This window comes from Zonotrichia leucophrys, chromosome 10 (genome assembly GCF_028769735.1).
Source record: "Zonotrichia leucophrys gambelii isolate GWCS_2022_RI chromosome 10, RI_Zleu_2.0, whole genome shotgun sequence".
Lineage (NCBI taxonomy): Eukaryota > Metazoa > Chordata > Aves > Passeriformes > Passerellidae > Zonotrichia > Zonotrichia leucophrys.
In genome coordinates, this window is record NC_088180.1 from 309,902 (window position 1) to 331,355 (window position 21,454).

General features: G+C 40.2%; 1 protein-coding gene across 5 annotated transcripts in view; it reads right to left on the reverse strand.

The window, feature by feature from the left end:
• The window catches only part of OTUD7A (OTU deubiquitinase 7A), a 108,098-nt gene extending 94,558 nt beyond the window's left edge, over positions 1-13,540 (reverse strand). For 3 of the 5 annotated variants that reach the window (XM_064721733.1, XM_064721734.1, XM_064721728.1), the window contains exon 1: positions 13,277-13,454. The gene's annotated coding sequence lies outside the window, so the exon portion shown is untranslated. Of the gene's footprint in view, positions 1-12,880; positions 12,996-13,276; positions 13,455-13,492 lie in introns of those variants that run through there. The other 2 variants (XM_064721731.1, XM_064721732.1) reach the window with 2 other exon arrangements.
• Between the last annotated feature and the right edge of the window lie 7,914 nt (positions 13,541-21,454).

A 21,454-nucleotide genomic window follows, 5' to 3' on the forward strand; every position in this document is an offset into this window, starting at 1 on the left:
CATTCTGAACTCTCAGGCAGAAGCCGGTACTTGCTCCCTGCAGTCTGTACGGGCGGCTTGGAACCCTCAGTGACACCTGGGCTAAACACCACGGTCACATTCTGAGTCCTCCAACTAGCACAGAGGCAGAACGTGCAGTGAAAAGACTGCTCACACATGGTATTCCTGCACATTAACTGGAGAAAAACAGGAGCTGAAGTGTTGAAAACAAGGGTTCCCTGAAAGCAGAAGCAGTCTCAGAATGAAGAGGCCAAGGAAAGAAGGCAGCAAACATCATGACTGGCAACAAGGGAAAATCCTAGAGAAGAGAGATTAGTGGAGACAAATGCCAGGGGATGCCCAGGAACCCCGGCCAGTTTTCCAATATTGGTAACTTCGAGGAGAGGCATAGCACAAATCAATGTAACTTTCTGCCCAATCTTCCCAACCTAGCAGTGCTCACCCTGCTGGGAAAGGAAAAGCCACTGAAGGTAGTGAGGGCAGCAGAGCAGCTGAGTGATATCCCAAATGGGACCAATTGATGAAAGCCTAACCCTTGCTGGTTCTACAATAAACCCACTTCATGCTGGTTTCAGCTCTGCCTCACCTTTGACAGCAGCATCAACACTCCATTTCCTCTTAGTTCTCCTCAGCAAGCTGTGGCCTACCTTTGGAATAATACTGCCTGTTTATAGATGTTTAAGCACATTTGAGTCACCATTTACAAAATAAAAACAGTATATACATCTAACAGACATCTATATATACATCTAACTCCCTCAAATCAAAGAATAATTAATGTTATACTGATAGCTGCTGCTACCTCATGGAAAACACAGCCTAACAGATTTAAAAAAAAAACACTAATCTAAAACTGAAGTTCACAATTAATAATAAAATGTTAGGAATCCATTGAAGGATCTCAAAGAATTAATTTTCATTTCAAGACTTGTATCATGGAAAGAAGCAGGCAGGAGTATAAAAGCTTGAACAAAGAGCATCTTATTCTCCTGGGAGTTCGTTTTATGCTGTAACTGGTGAAAAGCCTCTTTAAAAAGGTTATAAATACCATATTAATTTCATTAGGAAAGCTCCCATGGCATATTAATTTAATTTCTGGCACTGCTAGTGCATCTTTTTAGATGCATAAAATCTTAGAGGTAATTTCATTAACAGTAAAGATCTGAAAAAGGCAACTAAAATATTTTAAATAGATTTGTGACAATTCAGCTAGAAAGCATGCAAGTTTACTCTAATTCTCTTCCAATTAACACCACCCTGACACACAAGAGCTAGCAGGCTCTGCCACTGAAGTTATGTGATCCCCAAGGCCTCTGTATTTGCAAAGACTGCATGCACAGCTCTCAAAAGATTAATGACCTGCTCATTTATTTAAGGCAGATACTCATCTTCAGTGATCACATATGAGCTCTGCAGCTAAGCATGAAATTTAACAGCTGTCTTAGCTTATTCTGCCAAGAAAGAAGATTTTTTTTTTCCCCAAACACTTACTGCCCTGGAGTATTCTGGATACATAAAATACCCAAAGTGCCAACATGTGCAATAGCAGCAGCAGCTTCTCCATCCTGGCCTTGATTCTGTAGCCTGACTTTGCATACAGGACCCTGAACCTACCCATGGGCTCAGCAAAGCCAACAGGAGCTTCTATCATAGGACAGATTTATAAAATGCAAGTAGATAGAAAGCAAGTCCTAGCAAAGAACATTTCACACTCTGAGATCACTTCTACAAATAAAGGATGTTTATTTTGTATGTTTTAAGTCATGATAGTTCTAAAACCCTCATACACTTAACTGCTTAACTGAAAACAAGAGCTCAGCTACTACACAAAAATAAATCCTTTGTTTTTCAGTCATTTTAAACCCAAACTCTCACTCAACTTCACTCTTAGTCACAAGAAAGGTGATACAAAAGGGCTTCTTTGAACAACAAAGACACAACCTGTGTGTCCAAGGCTGCTACTTTTTATTGATTCATTATATTAATCTAATGAGTTCAGAGTCTATAAATCAGGAGTGGGAGTATTTTCTGTAAAGGATGCTAGAGTTCAACAAGACCCATAGAACTTTAAGAAGAAATTCCACCCCTGAGTTCTACAGCCAGAGTGATTTCAGGAGATCAGACCATGAAACCTCATCAATGTCCCACCAGCCTCAGCAAACTAAGGAGACACGTCCCAGACATCTCTCCATCAAGATACTAAATCCCCACAGCAGAGGCAAAGTCTCTGAAGAATTTACCCTTTGATACATAGAAACTACATTCTGAAATAAAAAAGATTAACTTTTAAGCCTAGTCCCCTTAAAACTAAGGCAAATTTGGATAGTAAATTTTCCCATTCTTTGGGCATTTCATTTGAAGGACTTTTTTAATAGGTAGTGAAAATGAATTTTAGAAACTTTGTTTCCTGACTGATCATCATTCACAAAGCAATATAAGCAATATAAGATTGACAAGCACAGGATTCCTAGGAAAATATGGATTTGGAGCAGTTCTGGAGGATTCCAAAAAGGGAAAAGTTGGAAGGGAATGCTGAAAAAGCTGCCATAGCTTCCCAAAGACTACACCCTTGCAGGTTCAGTTTTAAACAGGCATATCTAAGAGCCAGGAAAACGTTTGTTTTAAGCACAGTACTGAAGAACAGACAGCATACAAGGGTTTGGGACTTAGGTGCAACTCATCAGATACAGAATCAGTGTTTCAAATTAGGGTTTTACAGAGTAGCTATTAGTGAAATAACTTCATCTGAAAGTTTAATCATCAGGACAATAATGAATTTTTTGAAAGTGGACCTAGAAGCTTAAATCCAATTAAAAGAAGTCAAGTCATCTCTTAAGCACCTGTAGTCAGCATGGGAAACTTTTGAAAAAATTTTCTCTGTATGGCTGCTAATGTAAAATAATTCATTTTAACCTGTCTCTGAAAAAAAAACCCCAAATCAGATTAATCTCAGCTATTCACACACAAAACTTGAATGTGCTATTGCAAAACATTAACAAAAGAGCTATCAAGCCACTGGATGTTAGAGCTATAGTCTACTTTTTGCTACATTTGGTCAACTTTATTGAATCCTGAGCCATTTACATACAGAGGAAAATTCCAGAGGAATACACTTTGTGAATGGCTAGTAATTTATTCAAAGGAAATTTGCTTATTTTTAACCAAAATATGTTTCCTGTAAATACTGTGAGATCCTGCTGCTAACTTTTTCTGTAAATACAAGAAACCCTCTTGTCTTATTTAACATGCATTATATGCAGTGACCCAATTTTACACTGCAAGGCTTGGAGAAGAGCTGTTGGATCTACAAATATGTAACACCACTACATTCCAGCCAAGCAAACAGTGGGAACGTGAAAAAGCAACACAGAAGGAGAACTGCATATTATTAGCAGTTCTCTCCATCCAGATATTTTATTAAACAGACCATAAGTTTTGTTTACCTGGCTGCTTAAGAATTTCTAAAAATTAAAATAAAAAAAACCTAACCAATCAACTGACAAAAAAAAAACCCACACAACTTCCCTGGAAAATTACTGGAGGATTTGCTTATTTCCTACTTCAAAATAATTTTGCAAGGTTTAAAGATTTCTACAGGTTTTGAGCAAAGATTTTTGCAACTTGACAGTAACTCATGCTTCCAGAGCACATCCCTAAGTCTTCAACTACCTTCTCCACATCCTTTTCTTTCAAAAGTAGTGAAAGCTCCTTATAACTGTGTACATAAAGTTTTATATCTACAGCTACTGCATTTCATTGGCTTTGTAACTTAAGCTAGAAGATCAAACAAAGGTCACACTTTGCATAAACAGCTGTGCAGACAGGGAAGTTCTGCTTTGGCATTTCCACCTTCACAGCACCTGGTGAACCCCTGTCTGCACTGCTCATTATCTCAAATTACAAAACTACAATTAACACCAGGTTAAATTTATCATGGTATAGCAATAAAAACAAAGAAGATAACCACAAGATACTGTAATTAGAGTTTAACTTACTAGACATTTTTGCATCTAGATCTCAGGATTTTACTCTACTGCATTGAATCACTTCTAAAATTAGCTGCTTTTAAGACTGCAAAATACACAGTAGTGGTGAAGTTACAGGTTTCATGAAAATCTATTATTTTTTTCTTCCTCTCTCTAAACATAATGTATTTTCCATAGCCATATCCAAGAAAGATATGGCTTGGAGATAAAATATCGCCAGAAATCACACCTATGTGGCAAACTATTTTATACAGTTACATTTCGCCCCACTTTAAAAGTGAATATACTGACATGGCATCATTTCAAACAGCTCAAAATAGACTTTTTTCATAGATATTAGTCATGAGACATGTTTTAAAATATCTGGGTCTTAATCTGCAGCTCTCTGACAGTAAAAGACAATTTTATGCGTTTGAACAGAGTAATGGTAATAGCAGTGAACTAAACCCACTTGTTGTCCATCCATTCTTTTGGTACTTCAGCTCAAAGTGTATTTTACTGCCACAGTGATTCCCTCTAAGGTAACTTTCTGCCAGAGATACTCAGAACTCCACAACTTAAAGGCTATTTTTTGGCCTTATTCTACTAGAAGAGAAGGTCCACTTCAGTGGTCTGGAGGGAGTGGATGGATTTTGCATTTTTAAAGCCCCCAATCTCTTTTTCTCCAGTTCCTAAGGACCATGGCAGCTTGACTCTCAAGGAATTTGTTACAGAATCATTTTCTCCTCCACAGATAAGTGTCAGATATAGAAGAAAAATGATGCACAGAAAACATACATACACATGTTACTATAACCTCTGTAAGAAAATAATTGAGGTAATGCCAGTCATAGGACTGTTTCTACCCAAAATATACAGTAAAATTATGTGCTGTCCCAATCTTTACCTCACAAAAATAAAACAACTTCTTATGGAAGTAAACTTAATTATGAAATCCAAAGAAGGATATTTCACATTTTTCATTCTGTAAAGATACATTCAATGACTACCAAAAGGTTTCAGAGATATCTACTCTCATAAGTACATATCTCTCTATACTGGATAGGAAAATATTTAATCTTAAATATGAGAGGCATGTGGAATGAAAACTAACAACTTAATAGCTCTTGAAGGGGCCATTTCTCATGTAAAGTATATTTTAGGACACAAAACTGGAGGAAGGAAAATTATAACAGCTCTGTTTCTCAAATTCTTTATCAAAGAAAGCCAAGAGATTATCATCTAGATGCAAACATGTCATCAACTCCAGACACTTAGACCTGAGCTGCTCAGGCTGAGTGAGTATTCATCTCTGGTGGTAGCAAAAGATAATGATTTGTATTTCCGTGCTTATTGAGGTCTTAGCAGCCTTGTGTGCTCATAATCAAGCACCTGATCTGCATTAGCACTGAGGGGAGCAGCCAGCAATGCTTCAACTGGAAGCACATGCATCAGGTTTTCCAGGGTGAGTGCACCATGCTTATCTGCAGACATGAGAATTTCGTCTTTTTGAAGTCAGAGCGCTACCAAGCCTCATGAGCAGCACACCAGAGCAGTGAGGGGCGCGTGCCAGTGAGTGCCACAGCCTCGCTTTAAAGATTCCCTCATGTGGAATAAGTAATTAATTAATTAAATTAAAGTAAATTTTAAGTAATTAAACCCTACTACAAAATTCTTATTAATTCTCCCAGTCACAAGGATTGAGATTCAGGTGCCAACTACTAGCCACTGTTTGACACATCCTCCTCTGCCAATCACAGAGAATTCCCTTTGAAAGGCAAAGGAACAGAGAACAGTATTTGGGATGGATTAAGGGACGGGTAACAGGTATCTCCTGTTACAAAGATGATGCAGCCCAGCGAGAGACAACATAGTGATTATTGTTACAAAAAACACAGCTCTAGATTTATGATGCTGCTCTTTCTTCTGCATGGGCTTTTATCTGTCAATGTCAGAAGAAATTTTGAACAATGCAGAATTATAAAAACGTAAACTGTGTTGCCCAGGAGACAATACAGATCTCTACATGAGGTTTCTTAAGAGAACCTTCACATAACATTTTTTCACAGCCTCGTTTCCTCCTATTTTTGCCAAGAAAAGACATCCTTTTAATAATCCTAGTTAAATTCTGATTTGGGTATTTACAGCCTGACTATACACTAATAATAACAATAGCTACCTTTGTATTTCCTGCCCAAAACTGTTATACAGCCCTTATCTACTAGGCATGCTGAGGCTGGAATGCCAGAGCAGAGATACAAGTGCAACTACACACAGTGAGAGAAATATGAGGGAAAGAGCAAACCAGCAAAGCACTTCTGGGTACCTCAGAAAAGGAGCATTGCTCATATGAGTGCAAGCAACTTTTCCTAGTTTATTTGAAATTCTGTCTAGAAGAATTGAACAGTGAACTGTACCACAACACAAACATCTAAGAAAACTTCAATTATAAACACAGATGTGAGTTCTGTATAGCTGAGATTCATATGCATCCATATAAAGAAGCCTGAAGGCATAAACTGTCTATTACTAAGAAACACTTTGCTTCTATAGTTCTTATCAGCCACTGAGACAGTCCCAGCTAAAAGGCTCAAAAATTCATTCCTTCACACAGGTCTTCTTTCAACACAGAAGTACTACTGCAAAAAGTCCAGTAGTAGAATATCTGACTTTCCTTCACCTGCATCCTGAGGAATCAAAACTGTACACGATAAGAAGCTGTGAGAGCAGCTCATGGGGCCTCAAATCTCTGTGGAAAACTTGGAAATGCCACCCTAAATGACTTCATACTGGTATGCCGTCCCATACCTTTATTTTGAGCCTTGCTTTTTGTGATTGTTAGAAAACCTAACATGAAACACCAACATTGATATAAACCATTTCAGCTCTCATGATTTTTCATTGAAATTCTGAATTTTCAGGTTAACTTCACAATCTCCAGTTTTAATCCCCTCCTTGTAAATGCATGATACTCAAGGGTAATGCAAAAGGATACTACTTTTCAATGTCAATTTCCTACCAGCCAACAGCTTCAATTTAGCAAAGTACAAATAATGTATCAACCTGGTTTTACTTAACCTTATCCTTCTGGCTTTCTCCATTATATGTTCTTCTGTTAATTTGTTCTGAAGGGAAGCTTGTCTCCAGCTCTTAACTCAGCTGTGCTTGGCAGAACAGATGAACACACCCTACTAAGTGAATTTTTCCCACACGTGAACTTTACAGGTTGTATACTTTGTCATTCTTTCTGCTGAAACTACATAAATCTGCCTTCCCTTTATACTCTGCCTTTCCCTTAAACCAGTTGTACTCTTCCAGAGACAAATATGCAAAGGGCTATTTAGAGGGACATGGAAGTGATTTCATTGCTCCACACTTAATTATTGTTTGTTAAATCAATGCTTTATTTATACTAAAACAATCCTGTCTCATTACCACAATCTTATTTAGTACACCTGTATGTCCTCCTCTTCATCAGAATTGACAATGTAACAGTTCTAAAACTTGAAATAGAAGCTACTGGGGTATTATATATTCTCAGGTAAGAGATGGGCAGATGTTAAGGGATGGTAGATCTGAAACTGTTTCTGACACATCCATCTGCAATGCTTTGGTCTGGGTTCTGTTCTCAGGTAAGTATATTACTCTGATTAGAGTGTTATCATCTCTGTATCTAAGGGTACAGCTTGATAGTCTGCGTTTTCTTCTACTGTCTGCTGCTTAGTACAGAGTAAATCTAAGTAATAACTCAAGTTCACCACCATCAAGCTACTGTCCTTTACATTGATCTCAGCTCTAAGAGGGAAAACTATTTAACACAGGATAAAAGCTCCTTTGCACTACCTCAGAAACTCTGCAGGCAATATAGGTGTTTGCACAGAAATTTAATCAGTGTACAGCTAGACAGATACATCTGGATTCATCCCCCCATGTCCTTGCTGAGCAATTTCTAACGGGGTGTGAGTACCCCACAGAGTCACTAACTAGTAACAGTGAAATGACTCAGCCCAACCAGAGACAGAGCAATGCAAGCCAGGCATTGTTCCTCGCACTTTGTTTCTTGTTGCAATAGACCTCAAAAGAGATGAGAAAAGCTAAACCAGTAAAGGTATTGGTGTTATATGATGTTACTGGGCATTCTTGTACTCAAGATTTGCATAGTTTGAGTCAGACAAGACCCTTTATAAAGTCAGGCTCCCAAATTAAAGAACTTCCACTGCTGTGCCATGTCTATGCACACACTGGCTATGGGACACAGTCCTTCTTTGCTTGAAAAGTGCTTTTGAAGGAAATTATACTTCTTGTACTATTTAGAAAGTAAATACAATGGAAAAAAGTAAAGTGACTTGACAACAAATATCAGCCCTGTAACAAAGGTCTCCTACCCCAGTGCCCTTGTTCTTGGGGCTAGAAGTCATCTGAGGGATGACTGATTTGTCAGTCACTCATGCATTCAGTGTTTCAGCAGTACCAATGCAACAACCTGAGCCCAGTCTGCTCTGCAATACAAAGGAATTCATTCACTATGTTTTTCAATCAGAAATACAACATCAGCAGAGTTTCATTCCTGTTTAGGTGCTGAAATATAAAAGACAGAAAATAGAGAAGAATTTTTCATTCAGATTTCTAATAGGCACTGATTATTTCACCAGTTTCTATGGCACTATCACCATGGCAGCTAGCCATTTTAATCAAAGGCATTCGCACACATTTCTGATAACATCACACTATTACATCTCCTGGGCACATGCAGCAGTAACCACTTTGTACATTTCCATAGGACAGAGGCCACTAATGTCAGCAGACATCAGGATTAGAAATGTGATATTTCAAGCATCTAATTAAAGAACAAGATCTCAGTGTTCCTTACTCTAATTCTGAAAACAATAGTGGAAATAGAACCATTGTGACCAAAATGAGAATCAAAATTCTTCCACAGCTTGCTCAGTTTCTACAAGGGTTTTGCCCCTTCCTTGATTAACTACTCAGTGCAAATGATTACTCAGCAGATCCTAAGAGAATGTCCAAATGGGAAAAAAAAATCACTGTAGAGAACTGAGTATCTGCAAAACACTGACAGATAAAAATAGCTATTTACCCTTGTACAAAACCCCCATACTTTGCTCTGTGTACAGGCTAAATTGAAGCATTGCATACAAGACTGAAATCATGAGCAGAGAACAGCAAAACTCAGGGTTCTGACCAAAGGAATTTTCAATGTAGAACAGGAAGTATTCTAATTTTACTAAATATATCATGAAGAATTTGCAAATATACTCAACCTGAAAAATGCCCGGCAAGTACTGGAAAATACTTGCTGGAAGCAACAGCACTCCTTCATGACATCTATGAAATACTTAAGAAAATAATTTTTCAAACTAACTTGTAGCAAATACATACTTTTTTCCTGAGATTTCTGGATTTTTTTTTTTTACTAAAAGTGTATTTCAAAAGGCTGAGATACTCTAAATAAATGAACTTATAAACCCTTTTAATATAAGCTAATAAGCAAGCTGAACAAATTCTCTATTTCAAGCCTAAAGCTTTTCAAAATGTCCATCCAAGAGATATTAAATAAATACAGATAATGTGAATAATGCAAATAATGCCAATACAGATATTGTGTTGATATCTATATTGTGTCAGCTAAAAACCACTAACATAACAACATCCTAAAACAGCCAACACCGACCTCAAATAGAGGAATAAGAAACTTAAAAAAACTGAGAATGAGACTTACAATGCATCACAATTAGCTTTGCCTTTTCAAACTCCTTAAATTCAGAAATAATCATGAAAAGTCATGCTAGGAGAACAATATGAAAACAGAACAGTAAGTCAAGTCTCTCCTGTCTCCAGTATCTCCATGCTTGTCAGATTTATAGTTTTTCCTCCCTTGGGTCAGTAGCTGGGGAAGGACAACAAAGAAAGTCTAAAAAATATGACAGTGAAAGTGTTGTACTGTTACATTTACATGAATATACTAATTGATCTGCCCTTAAAATAAAGCAAATCAATTACCATCTAGGATTTTAGAAGAGTTCTGCCATTTTACTCAACTTCTCTGTTTTGTGTCATGCTTTGCCTTAGGAAAACAATAAAAAACAAATACAGGAAAATGCAATATAATATCCACGCAATATTTCTGACACACCTCAGCTGGTAAACTACTTTTTTATAAGTCTATACAGCTGAATTTTCAGACCATCTAAGCAGCCAGGTTTATCTCCCAGTTTTTTCATTAGGGCAACCTGATCTACTTGTTTAGAAGGTCCACATACCATTTAGCTCCATGCTTTAGTCTAAATATCTATGAATGCTTGTATAGTCATGTCAGTGATAAATGAACCAGTATAATACAAAATCTTCAATAACAACAAAGCCTTTTCTGTTTTCAGTCCTCAATTTAATAACAGTTGCACCTGGTATTTTAAGCTTACCATTTGCTTAATTAAAAGTTTATGTTTAATGTTATGTTTAATTTTTGCTTAGTATGAATCCCAAGATATGTTACGAAATTTGAGTCAAAAGGAGCTTCAGATTTCATTATGTTTTTGAAATGCAGAAAATATTAAAGAAGGAGGCTTCATTAAAAACTGCAAGATATGACGTGTAGACTATCTGGACACAAACATTCTGCTAGTTCCCTTGGTCTTTTCCTTCTCTCAGGTCCAACATTCTCTCCTGTATAACTCAATACATAATTACACTTTGCAAGTGTTCTTCTCCTCCCATGAAGACTACAGAGGGTTACTGGGTCCAAAGGCAAGAACAGGCAAAATAACAGTATGTGACAGCACAATGATTTATACATCTTTTTAATTCTTGAGTTTATGTAATATATAATAAATTCAATAAAAACATTCCCCCCCCCCCCCAAATAACACAGATATAATGAATTCATACAAGACTCTAAATCATCTGAAAACGCCACAGGGATTACATTTAAAACATGCAGCTTTAATTTAAATTAGATGGTCTATGTATACTGCTGGTTAAAACATAGATTCCCTAATTTTTAAATAAGTAACACAAACTATGACAACAATTAGCACAATGGTTGCACCAGTAACATCAGGCAGTGTTCACAGCCTGCTTGTGCACAGCTCTGTGAAATGCCTTACCTGGAGTCCCATTCACTGAATGGCCTTTTTGCTGAGTCTGCCAACATGACAATAAGAGAGATGTGCCAGGGCACTGAAAGATGCAGAGTGAGGCTTAGTAGGGAAGGACTCAGTACTTTTCTACCTGCTCATTACACAGTTCTTTGGAGCCTGTAACATCCAGCCAGCATCACCTCTACGTGAAAACGTATTGATTAAACCAAGACTCAAATCTTCTAGAATCCACTGGCAAAAAACCCAAACCAACCTTTTCCAAAACCAGATACATTATTATTAAGCAAACAATCAGTTACATTTGCACTATACACACACAAAAATATGACTCTATAATACCTGATCCCTACCCAGTCTAATTCCCTTAACATTGTTATATTATACCTGAATTAAGCTGTCCTGGAGATGACTGAGTTTCTTGTAAAAACTACAGACATGAAAATGTAGTACCAAAAAGAACCAGACTCATAAAGGTGCCATTGCTACCCCACGTCATACCACGACTGCTGCTGTGTGGGCACACACAGCCCACAGAGGTTCTGTACTCCACACCAACATTACAGCTTTAGCAAAAGCAGCCTTGCAATAAAAGGGTTCCAGAGGCTGGTAGGCACTGATATTCATCTCTATTCCAGATTCAAATGGAAGTCTAGCTTGCCCCTGCGTGAGCAGCACAGTCATATACCAGGGAAAAATCTGGCCTCCATCCATAGAAAGCGACCATTTAGTCAATTCACACCAACAGCAGAAAACAGAGCCAGATCCAGCCCTAACAGCTAACACACTCATATTTTAATAACAGATTGTAAATAATAAAACAACACTTTTCCTATCAACAGCAGTTTCAATTCCAGAAGCTTAATACAATTTGCTTTAAATCTGTGCCATAGCAACCTTTATTAAAGTCAATGTCATCTGTAAGGACTGAGTTAAAATAAAATGTGGGCCAAATTTATCAGACATTAGTTCCCTTTGATACAGAGCTCAGAACACTGACTGTATGTCATCCTAGATATGGTATGAGTTGCATACGTTGCATCCAGCAACATATTTTAAACCAGGCCTCTCCAAAATACTTTCCCTGATCATCTGTTTTGAGTATTTGTCTGAGATGGTGAAGGTCAAATGAAAAGTGTGAAAGGTTTCTTTCAGCTTACATCAAATTTATATCCATATGCTACAAAATGAACACTATTCAGGCCCAGGGAGAGAAGACTCAAGAGTTTATTAAAATATGACAGTGTTTTAGCTGGTCAATTTAAAGGCACATCCAAGGGACAAGAGAAGAGACCATTCCCTCTGGCTATGGAAGCTGTGTATGCCCACGTAGCCATGAATATCACTGTGCGTGAGAGACACTGACCAGCACTGAGGAACTTACTGTGAGAGAACTACAGCAAAAGTAGTTAACAATTTATCCTTTTATTTTCAGAACAGGCTCAGAGGGCACAGTGCATCTTTATGTCAGACAGGTACCAAACGAGTCTCCAGACTTAGAACAGACATATTCCTACAACCTCCAGGGTAAGCGTAGGGGTAGCGAGCTTCTTAAATTTAGATTATGTAAGGTCGTGTGCCTCACTGCATTATGTTTTATATACACGTTATATCTCACTGCACTATATTGCACCCTGTGAACTCCTAATGAGCATTACTCCCGCAAATCCAGGCAGCACTCCCTTTTGTAGCTGTGTCAGAAGGAGAACAAATATCATATGTACATCTAATAGTTATCGAATGAGGTCAATCCTGCCAAATGTCCTGACATGGTCTGAGAAACACAGAAGGACATCCCACCTGCCCGAATCGGCCTCTTGCCCGAGCAGCACCGAACCACCCGGCCAGGGAACGCGCTCCTTGTAGAGGCTGAAGCCGCGAATGCAGGAGCGAAGCGAGTCTGCAATGCAGAAGCGCTTCCCGGAGCTCATCAATGAGCCGGGGGAGACGGGGCGGGGGCAGAGCCGGCAGCCCTGCCCGCATCCCCGGCACGACCCCCGCGGCACAGGGCGGGCGGGGTTCCGAGCGCCGGCCGTGCCCTGACGGGCTGCGGCCGAGGGCGCTGCCCGCGCTACCCGCCCGCGGCTCCGCGCAGCGACAGCTCGGGCGGCCGGGGCGCCGCGGGCAAGGCAAGGGCACGGCAGCGCCGACGGCACCGGCCCGGCCGCCCGCGGCAGGAGGAGTGGCAGCGCTTACCTGCTCCCGCCGCTCCTCCCGCGAGCCCTCGCTAACCGAGCTCCATCTTCCTCCGGCCGGGAGGGGGAAGGGGGGCAGGGAGCCAACCCAGCGCTGCCGTCCCCCCCCACAGCTGCCGCTTTCCGGCACCGCTGTCCCCCGCCCGCGCTGCCCGGCGCAGCGGCCGCCTCTCGCCCGCCCTGCAGACGGCACCGGGAGACGGAAAGCGAGACCCACCTCCCGCCGCCGCCGCCTCCTTCTCATGAAGTCACCGGCCGCAGGGCCCTCCCTCCCCCGGCTGCCCGCAGCGGCCCGGGGAGCCGCGCTCCGCCCCGCTCCGCCCCGCGGCACAGCACAGCCCTGTCCGCGCCGCCTCCCGCCCTCCCTCCCTCCGTGCTCGGCCTCCCGGACGGTGCTGGCGGCAGAGCCCGGCCCGGAGCGGCCCCAGCCCCCGGCACCATCCCATGGATGTCCCGCGGCACGGGGAGATGGGAAGCGTTGCTTCCTTTCCGTGCCCATGCTCGTTCTGGAAATCGCCATGCCCGGTTTGGCCCACTGCAGAATGGGGTACGCTACAGTAAATTACTGCTGCAGATGTGCCTGCTACCTCGACATGAAAGTCTAATTCAGGTTACAGTAACTTCTCAGCTAACCTGGTTCCAGCTATTCCAGTGTGCACACAGGTGTGTTCTGTCTCACTAGGTTAAATCTACCTCCTCAACGCCAAAGCAGGCTTTTGCTGTTACTCTTCCAGTAACATTAGAGTTGAAAAGGAAATGGATTAGGGAATACACCTCTAGAACTAAGCACTCCATTTTTTCACTTACTATGACAAAACCAGAAACATTCAAGACTAAGAACAAGGCAAAATATGGAAAAAGGAAAAGAAGGAAAAAAAATGACAGGTGTACCTGTCCCTTGTCTAGAAACACAAAGAATTCTCACATAAAATCAGCCTACTACAGATGATGTGCAATCAGTGACATACACAGCAACCCCGAATCAGTAAGAAACACCAGCTGTAAACAATGTAATACATTTTGAACCAACACACCCAAAGAAGTACATTTGGTGACACATGAAGGCAGTTTTGCAGATATGCATTTTCATATAAGCAGGTGAAGGTTCATGGTTAGGGAAAAAAAAACAGATCTAGGTCTCTGATAGAGCCTCAACCTCAGTTTAGAATATTGTTGAAAGCCCCAAAAGAATCTCATCTTACCTCTGGAAAATATTTCCTTTTGCAGCTAATGTGAAAAAAACAGGACAGGAAAAATCATTTGAAAAAGTTCCCAACACTTCTACACATAAACGTTTGCTGTAAATGCACCGAACTATTAGCTTTTGGCAAACCATGACAGGCAAAAACCAAAACAGTTTTGGTCCAACAGGGCCTGCAGAAAATGAACTGTGATTGTTTGCCCCTCACATTCTCTATTTTCCTTAGAGGAATTCTTTATGCTCATGACTGAAGATTACTTCACTCCAAAACAAAAAAACCCATGAGCAGAACAGTTCCTTGGTTTCTTCACCAGTGCAAAGTCCAGCATTCTTTAAATGCAGAAAAGAAAAATGAATTGTGAAATGTATGGATAACACACTCAAAAAGAACCATAATTACAGAAAGACATACTTATTTCCTTTAGGTGCCTGTCTGTACAGATTGTCCTATAGGTGATTCCCAGCCAGGAAGAGTTCTCTCTGTAAAAGAAAGAACAGTTTAGCAGAGTTTTGCCGAAATCTCTAGTCCATTTGCCTTGCAAAGGAAATTAATTAGTGAATATGTGACCCTCAGGTGGTTGCTCTAGATCTCCCAGGACTGAAAATACTCTAAAAGTAGTCAGAGAAGCTATGCAGTGCCAGATATTCAAACAGAGAGAGATGTGAAGGCTCTAGCTAGCCCCACAGAGCGGGGACTCATTTAGATGGTCGCTGCACAGGAAGGGGCCAGTGGTCTGCCAAGCAAAGCCAGAGATGCCAGCAAAAGTCTGAAGGGCTTAGCAAAGGAAAGGGTGGCCAGGTACATGCAAGAAGAGGCTATCCTTTGAGGCCTGAAAATTCCTCATTCTTAATCTTTTCTTCCTACAAGCAAAACTTTCTTTTATGCCACCATTATGGGAAAACAGACATCTTTCTAAGAAAGTCCCAGTGAAGTGTGAAAATGCAGAGATGTTGGATTTAGATCAAGTATACTTTGGGGCTATTATATTCAACCTCCATGGAAGTGGTAGTATCTCACAGTATTTCACAGAAAAGAGTTATTTTGTGGAAAATTATTAAAACACAGAATTCATAATATTTGGCAGAAAAAATGAGTTTAAATGAAAATCTGCTGAATCCTCAGCTTGGGGAATGAGGTTTCCTCCATAGCATTTGCTGTATATCTCCTTGACATACTTCGAGGTTTTCTTCAGCCATCATACTTTTTTCTTCAGCCTATCCACATTTCTACACCTAACTGAATGCAGGAAGTTCTTTAGAGGACCACAGATGTGCTGCAGCTAAAAAAAAATTATATAAATACATATATCTATGACAAAAACAAAGGTGGAATAAGGTACCTAATCAGGCTTCATTGGTCTGTAAGGTATTTTGCTGTTATAAAACAACTTTGTTTCTATTCCATGTCTTTTCTCTTTAATGTAATGAAGCATCCACTTTAATCTCCCCCTTCAGAATACACCAAAACTGGGGCAAAGCTGTTAAAGACAAGGTATATACTACAATTTAAACTATATCCTGTCGCATAATGAGGCCTTTGTCGGGAATGAGCCATTTGTCAGTGAGGGGAGACTCAGACACTCAATATGAGTGATAAGCAAGTTCCGTTTATTGAAGAGAGCATCAGACACTTATACAGCGAGTAATAAGCTCATGAATATTCTGTAATTTACACCGTCCATTGGCCACACCACAACATCAGCTCTTCCCCATTCCTCAGGGGTTACATCTCTCTTTTCTCATGTCTCTTTCACTATTTGTTATCATACTACAGCTATGCCCAAGGACACACTATCTTGCAGGTGCAGGACTTGGAATTAGCCACAGCTTTGTAATTTTCCATTCTCTAGCAGCTAAATTCCCAACAATATCCAACTGAAATGCAAACTGGATCCCTTTCCATTGCAAGTGATACTAAATACAGATGGTGAGCACAACACCCAGTCCTCTTATTTCTGCTAATACCTATCACAGCTGAGATGACCACGACGCACAGAGGATCATCATACAAGTTCAGAAAGCTTCAACCCACACAGAGTAACACCATGTCACTGCAGAAGCTGCCGGCATCTGCTCCTCTTGTTCTCCAGCCCAGCCTTTCACCCCCCTGATGTTGCTGCACTGCCCTGTGTGCCCTCTGCTCCCTTTGGTGGTTGCTCAGTGCCCCTGGGCACTCCCTGGCTCATTGCTGCCAGTGCTGCCCACAGCTGTGCCCATCCCCAGTTACCACAACCTTGTACCCATCTGCAAGACCATTAGAGACTAGATGCAAATGGACAGACAAAAGTTTCATCTTGCATACCAAGATAAAGAGATATTTATGCTTAGAGTCCAACAGAAAGTGGTTCAGAAACTGTAGCTCTGTCTAATACAGCAAAGACACAGTCAACTATCCCCGAGAAGAGGAACTCCTCTGGTCATCTTTTATGGCCACTACATGAGAAATAGCTCTTAGTGATGGTAGGTCTGTAGGACCTGGAAAGTTTCTAATGAAATACCTCTTAATAAGAAGTAATACTCTATTTCAACACACAATATCCACAGAAAAATATTTCCTTGAAGGTTTAAGAAGAGTCTTCTTTAACTATAGATATAAATTAAAGCTTTAAATAAATAAAACCACAGACACAAGGAGGCCATCTAAAAAAGCAAGAAGAACATACGTTATGAATATTTAACTTGAACTAGAAAGGAGGGGTATAACAATTTTTTAGCTGGTTTAGAGTAGTTGTAGCTAGTAGTACATAAAATTAGGATTACTATGAGTTGCTAGTTTCCCTCCTTATGTTTATAGAATTTAAATCATCAGAATCTTTGCTGCTCAGTCCTGCACTGCTTAAAGCACACGCTGCAGGCCAGGACAGAATAGGGCAGGACAAGAAATCAGACTGGTTACCTCTTCTTTCTTCTGACCTGTGAGACTGGGACCAAGAAGACATTATTTCCTAATTAATTTGATTTTTAAATCTCATTATTATTGTCACTGAAATCAGCAGCATTTCTTGCCAGCCAATTGCTTTTACGACTTGTTGACTCTGTAAATATCTACTCAACAAGAACACATTTTTCTGTCAGGTCAGCTGGGAAGTTTATTTCTCCTGTCATTACATCAGATTACTATTTTACAGTTAAAGACAGATTGTTATCAGCCTTCAGAGACTTTAAAAATAATACAATATGGTTCCTGACACTCTCAAGCAGACTGATAAATGCCACCCACGCAATTAGCAACACTTTTTATGCAGCATGCAAGAAGATTTGTTCTACAGATGTTTTGGAGTTCATTCTGCAGTGAAACCTGGTACAGAACAGAATCACCATGGCATGACACTTCTGCACTGAAACTTGCAGCAAATCTGCAATGCCTTTGCAGTTTACTGTAGAGAAAAACAGATCTGGAAGTTGTTTGTCACAGACAAAGGTGGCATAACTTTCCAATTGAAATTTTTTATTTCTAAATCAAGTTGAGCAGCTAAAAGGTCAGCGCTGCATGCATAAGGAACACAGTAAGCATTCCTGATTTATAAATAATATGGGAAAGTTTTGCTTTGTGAGAGTGACCACACTTTTGGCTGATATTTCAGGAATGGGGTAAACTTCCTAATCCACTGGATCTCCATGAACATAGAGGTCTTTCAGTATAAAATTTAGAACTTGTAGAAGATAACTGCCTATGTGCTATGACCGAGTACTTGGAACAGTCAGTTCTGGATATGGACAATAATCCAGTAATGAAGATCATCTCAGCTGTCTTTAATGGAGCGTTACCATATTGCTGTGAAACAGGGGACTTGTTCATTTACCAGATAAGCCAACAGTAGTGAAAGAACATCCCTGAGCCTTCCCAACTCCTCCTGAATTGCAAGCTCCTAATATATTTTTCACATCTATGAAGATTGGCAGAGCAATACTGTTCCAAAAATCATAGAACCAATTAGCAGACTTATGGCAATTGGTTTGAAAAGAAAGAAGCTACAAATTTTAGTAACGAAAAGCTTTTACAAAGTCCTAAGAATTAAAAGTGGGAGATAGATTCTGCTCCGTTTGCAGGAGCCTTGGAAAGAGCAAAGAAAACACTGTCTTTCAAAGGTAGTAGCAATGTCAAATATTTTACTACTGAAAGGTAAATTTTCTTTTGGATTATTGTGTTCAGCCTGAAAATGCTATCTAGGAGAAACTGAAGAGAGTCAGAAAGATGTAAAGAAAGAGCAGACTTCTATGCGAAGAGACAGTACAAACTAAATAGTTAATAGGACAACCGTGGTGGGCTTCTGTTATCCTCAGTGGGGAAATCCAAAGAAGGATGTTATTAAAATGAACCCCAGTGACTGAAATTACAATACTTCCCCTTCCCTTTTAACACCTTAATTGCATGGCTGTATGAGTAACCTAATGGTCCAAAGACTGCTTCAGGCTTGAAGCAGAAATTATACATTGGTCACACTGAATTAGCAGTTGTCGTAGGGATTTTGGGGACCATTATTCTCTGTACGTACATACAGCTGCTACTACATTGATGTGGTTACAAACACACTGAGAGGAAAGCTGGCCCATTATGTGAACATTGTTGCAAAAAGATTATCTGATTTCTCAACCTAGATGGATGAAATAGAAGTTTTCTACACTGATTCATTGAGGAACATGAGAGAACACACTGCCATTAAATCAAGGCATGGCACAGACCAAGGGACTACAGGGAGCAATGCCATTCCCTAGGAATCCTCTGCTTCAGAGCATGGACAGGACTGGCAATGAGGCCATATGGACTTCATTCATGCCATGGATGGATCCATGGTTAACCACACACACAACTTGATCTCTTCAGAGATTATTAGTGCCATCTAATACAGGAGCCATCTAATACAGGTGTCCAAATTAGAAGGCACTTATTATAGTCACAGAGTCTTTAGAGGACTCCCAAACCTAAACCTACCACTCTCCATGGAGTGGAGAGTGGTAGGTTAGTTAGTTAGTTAAAGAAGGCCAGACTGCTGCTGCAAACACTTCAGTATAAATTATTATATTTCCACTAGCAGCAAAATACAGTGGGGTTTTTTTTTTAAACTTTGCAGGAGGGAAAAAGCACTGGCTGAGGAAGTACCAAATGAAAAACCACAGAACACCTCACTTTTGAGTAATGGCACAATGGCACAGTATATACCTGCAGCAAGGCTTTACAGGCTCACCCTTCCTGATGAATACAACTGGAAATGAAAGAACAGCTCCCTGGAAACATTACCTGCAGGGATGTCTCATCACCAGATTCTACAGCAGACTTAAAACAAGGTCATGAGATTAAGAAGTGTGAAGGACAGAAAGCCAGAAGACATGGAAATTCTTTATCCCTTCCTGGAGCATCTGCCACCTATCTCACGAGGAGGAGAAGGTGACATTTGGGAACACTGCAGCTCCATGGCAGAGCACAGGAACCCAAGAACACTCTGTGTGATGCATGTAGGTCAGTGGAGCATGGAAGAGAATGGGATTTCTGAAAGAGCCTTCTAAGCAGCAGCTGAGGAACAGCTGTGAAACCAGTCCTGTGCAGGTTTGTGACAAGACTAGTGACTGACAATTACTAATGTACAATTACTCAACAGCAATGAAATATCACAGCCCTGTGTCACATGAACAGCAGTTGTTTTTACAGGAACTATGAAAACAAGATAATAGGAAAACCCCTGATATTTAAATAGAGTGGAAAATTTGCCCGCAGAAAAATGAAAAAGTTAATTACCAACCATCCCAATCAGAAATTAATCTACTGCAATAGCAGGTTTGCTCTTCTTCCCATCAGTTAGAGAAGGAAGGTAACCTAAGAAGTGCAAAATTAGGTGTACATAGAGCTAGTTTTGCAACTGTTAGCTCAAGATCCAGAACCATGGCAGAGTGCTACACATTTCAAGACCAGCTTGTAAAAGAATGTTTTTTGCTTTACCCCACGAAACTCAAAACCACAGAAAAGAGTATTATTCAGATAAGAGATGTTGTAAAACCCCTCTTCAGTGGTAACCAGTCCCTAAATCAGCCTTTATGCTCCTGCTCAGTTCTTTCCCCAAATAGAACGGAAAATAAAAATCATCACTTCCTTACTCCTCCCAGACACTTAAAAAAAGAAAATTAAAATATTGCAAACAAATGACTGAGTCCTAACAGGCAGTTAATGACCAGTACCTAGTTGCCAACACCTCCTTGATTACAAGCATGTGTTTACCCTTTGGCTCGGCACAGGGCTATTACTTGCCCCTGGAGAGGAAAGGAAGGTTTTATGGACAGAAACAGCGAGAAGGAAGTTCTTTATATCAAAGGAGACAAACCTGTTTCTTAAAAAAACCCTGATGTGCATCTCAAAACACAGAAGGGCACGATACTTTCTAAGGCCAGTCATTACTGTGGGGTTTACTCCAGGCTGAAAATGACTCATTTATCCATTTCTCTGGTGAAGTTCAGAAACTAGACAGTAAGAGAAAATCCTGAGTCTTTATTGCTGCTCTTGCATTTCTCAGTTCTTATTCCCTTCTCCTCCAAGCAGGAACAGGCCATATGCTGACTAAAAGCAATCAGAGAATACATTTGAGCAAAAGATTCTACAGCATTAGCCTCATCCCCTATGTCAGGCCAGTTTTCCACACTTTCCAGTGCTGCCAAATCCAGTAGAGCTTAGCCCACTTGTACAGACTATGAAAAGTGGGCAGCTTCTACCGACAGAATTTACTGGAAGTGTTACCTAGAAAAAAAAATCTCACAAAAAAATTCAGCTTTGGCTGAGAGTACAGAAGACCTAATTACATAGTGTGGGTTTTTTCCTTCTCTCCAGGAAAAGAGCTGAGTTAGGTTCCATCAGAGGTTTGCTGATAGAAAGGATGTTTAATGACAACACCATAGAACTCATCCAGTTTGCTCTTAAACATAATGCAGACATTCTTAACTGGGAGAGGGTCTGTGAGTCTGAGATAAGATTTTAGCCTCTGAAGAAGTGAC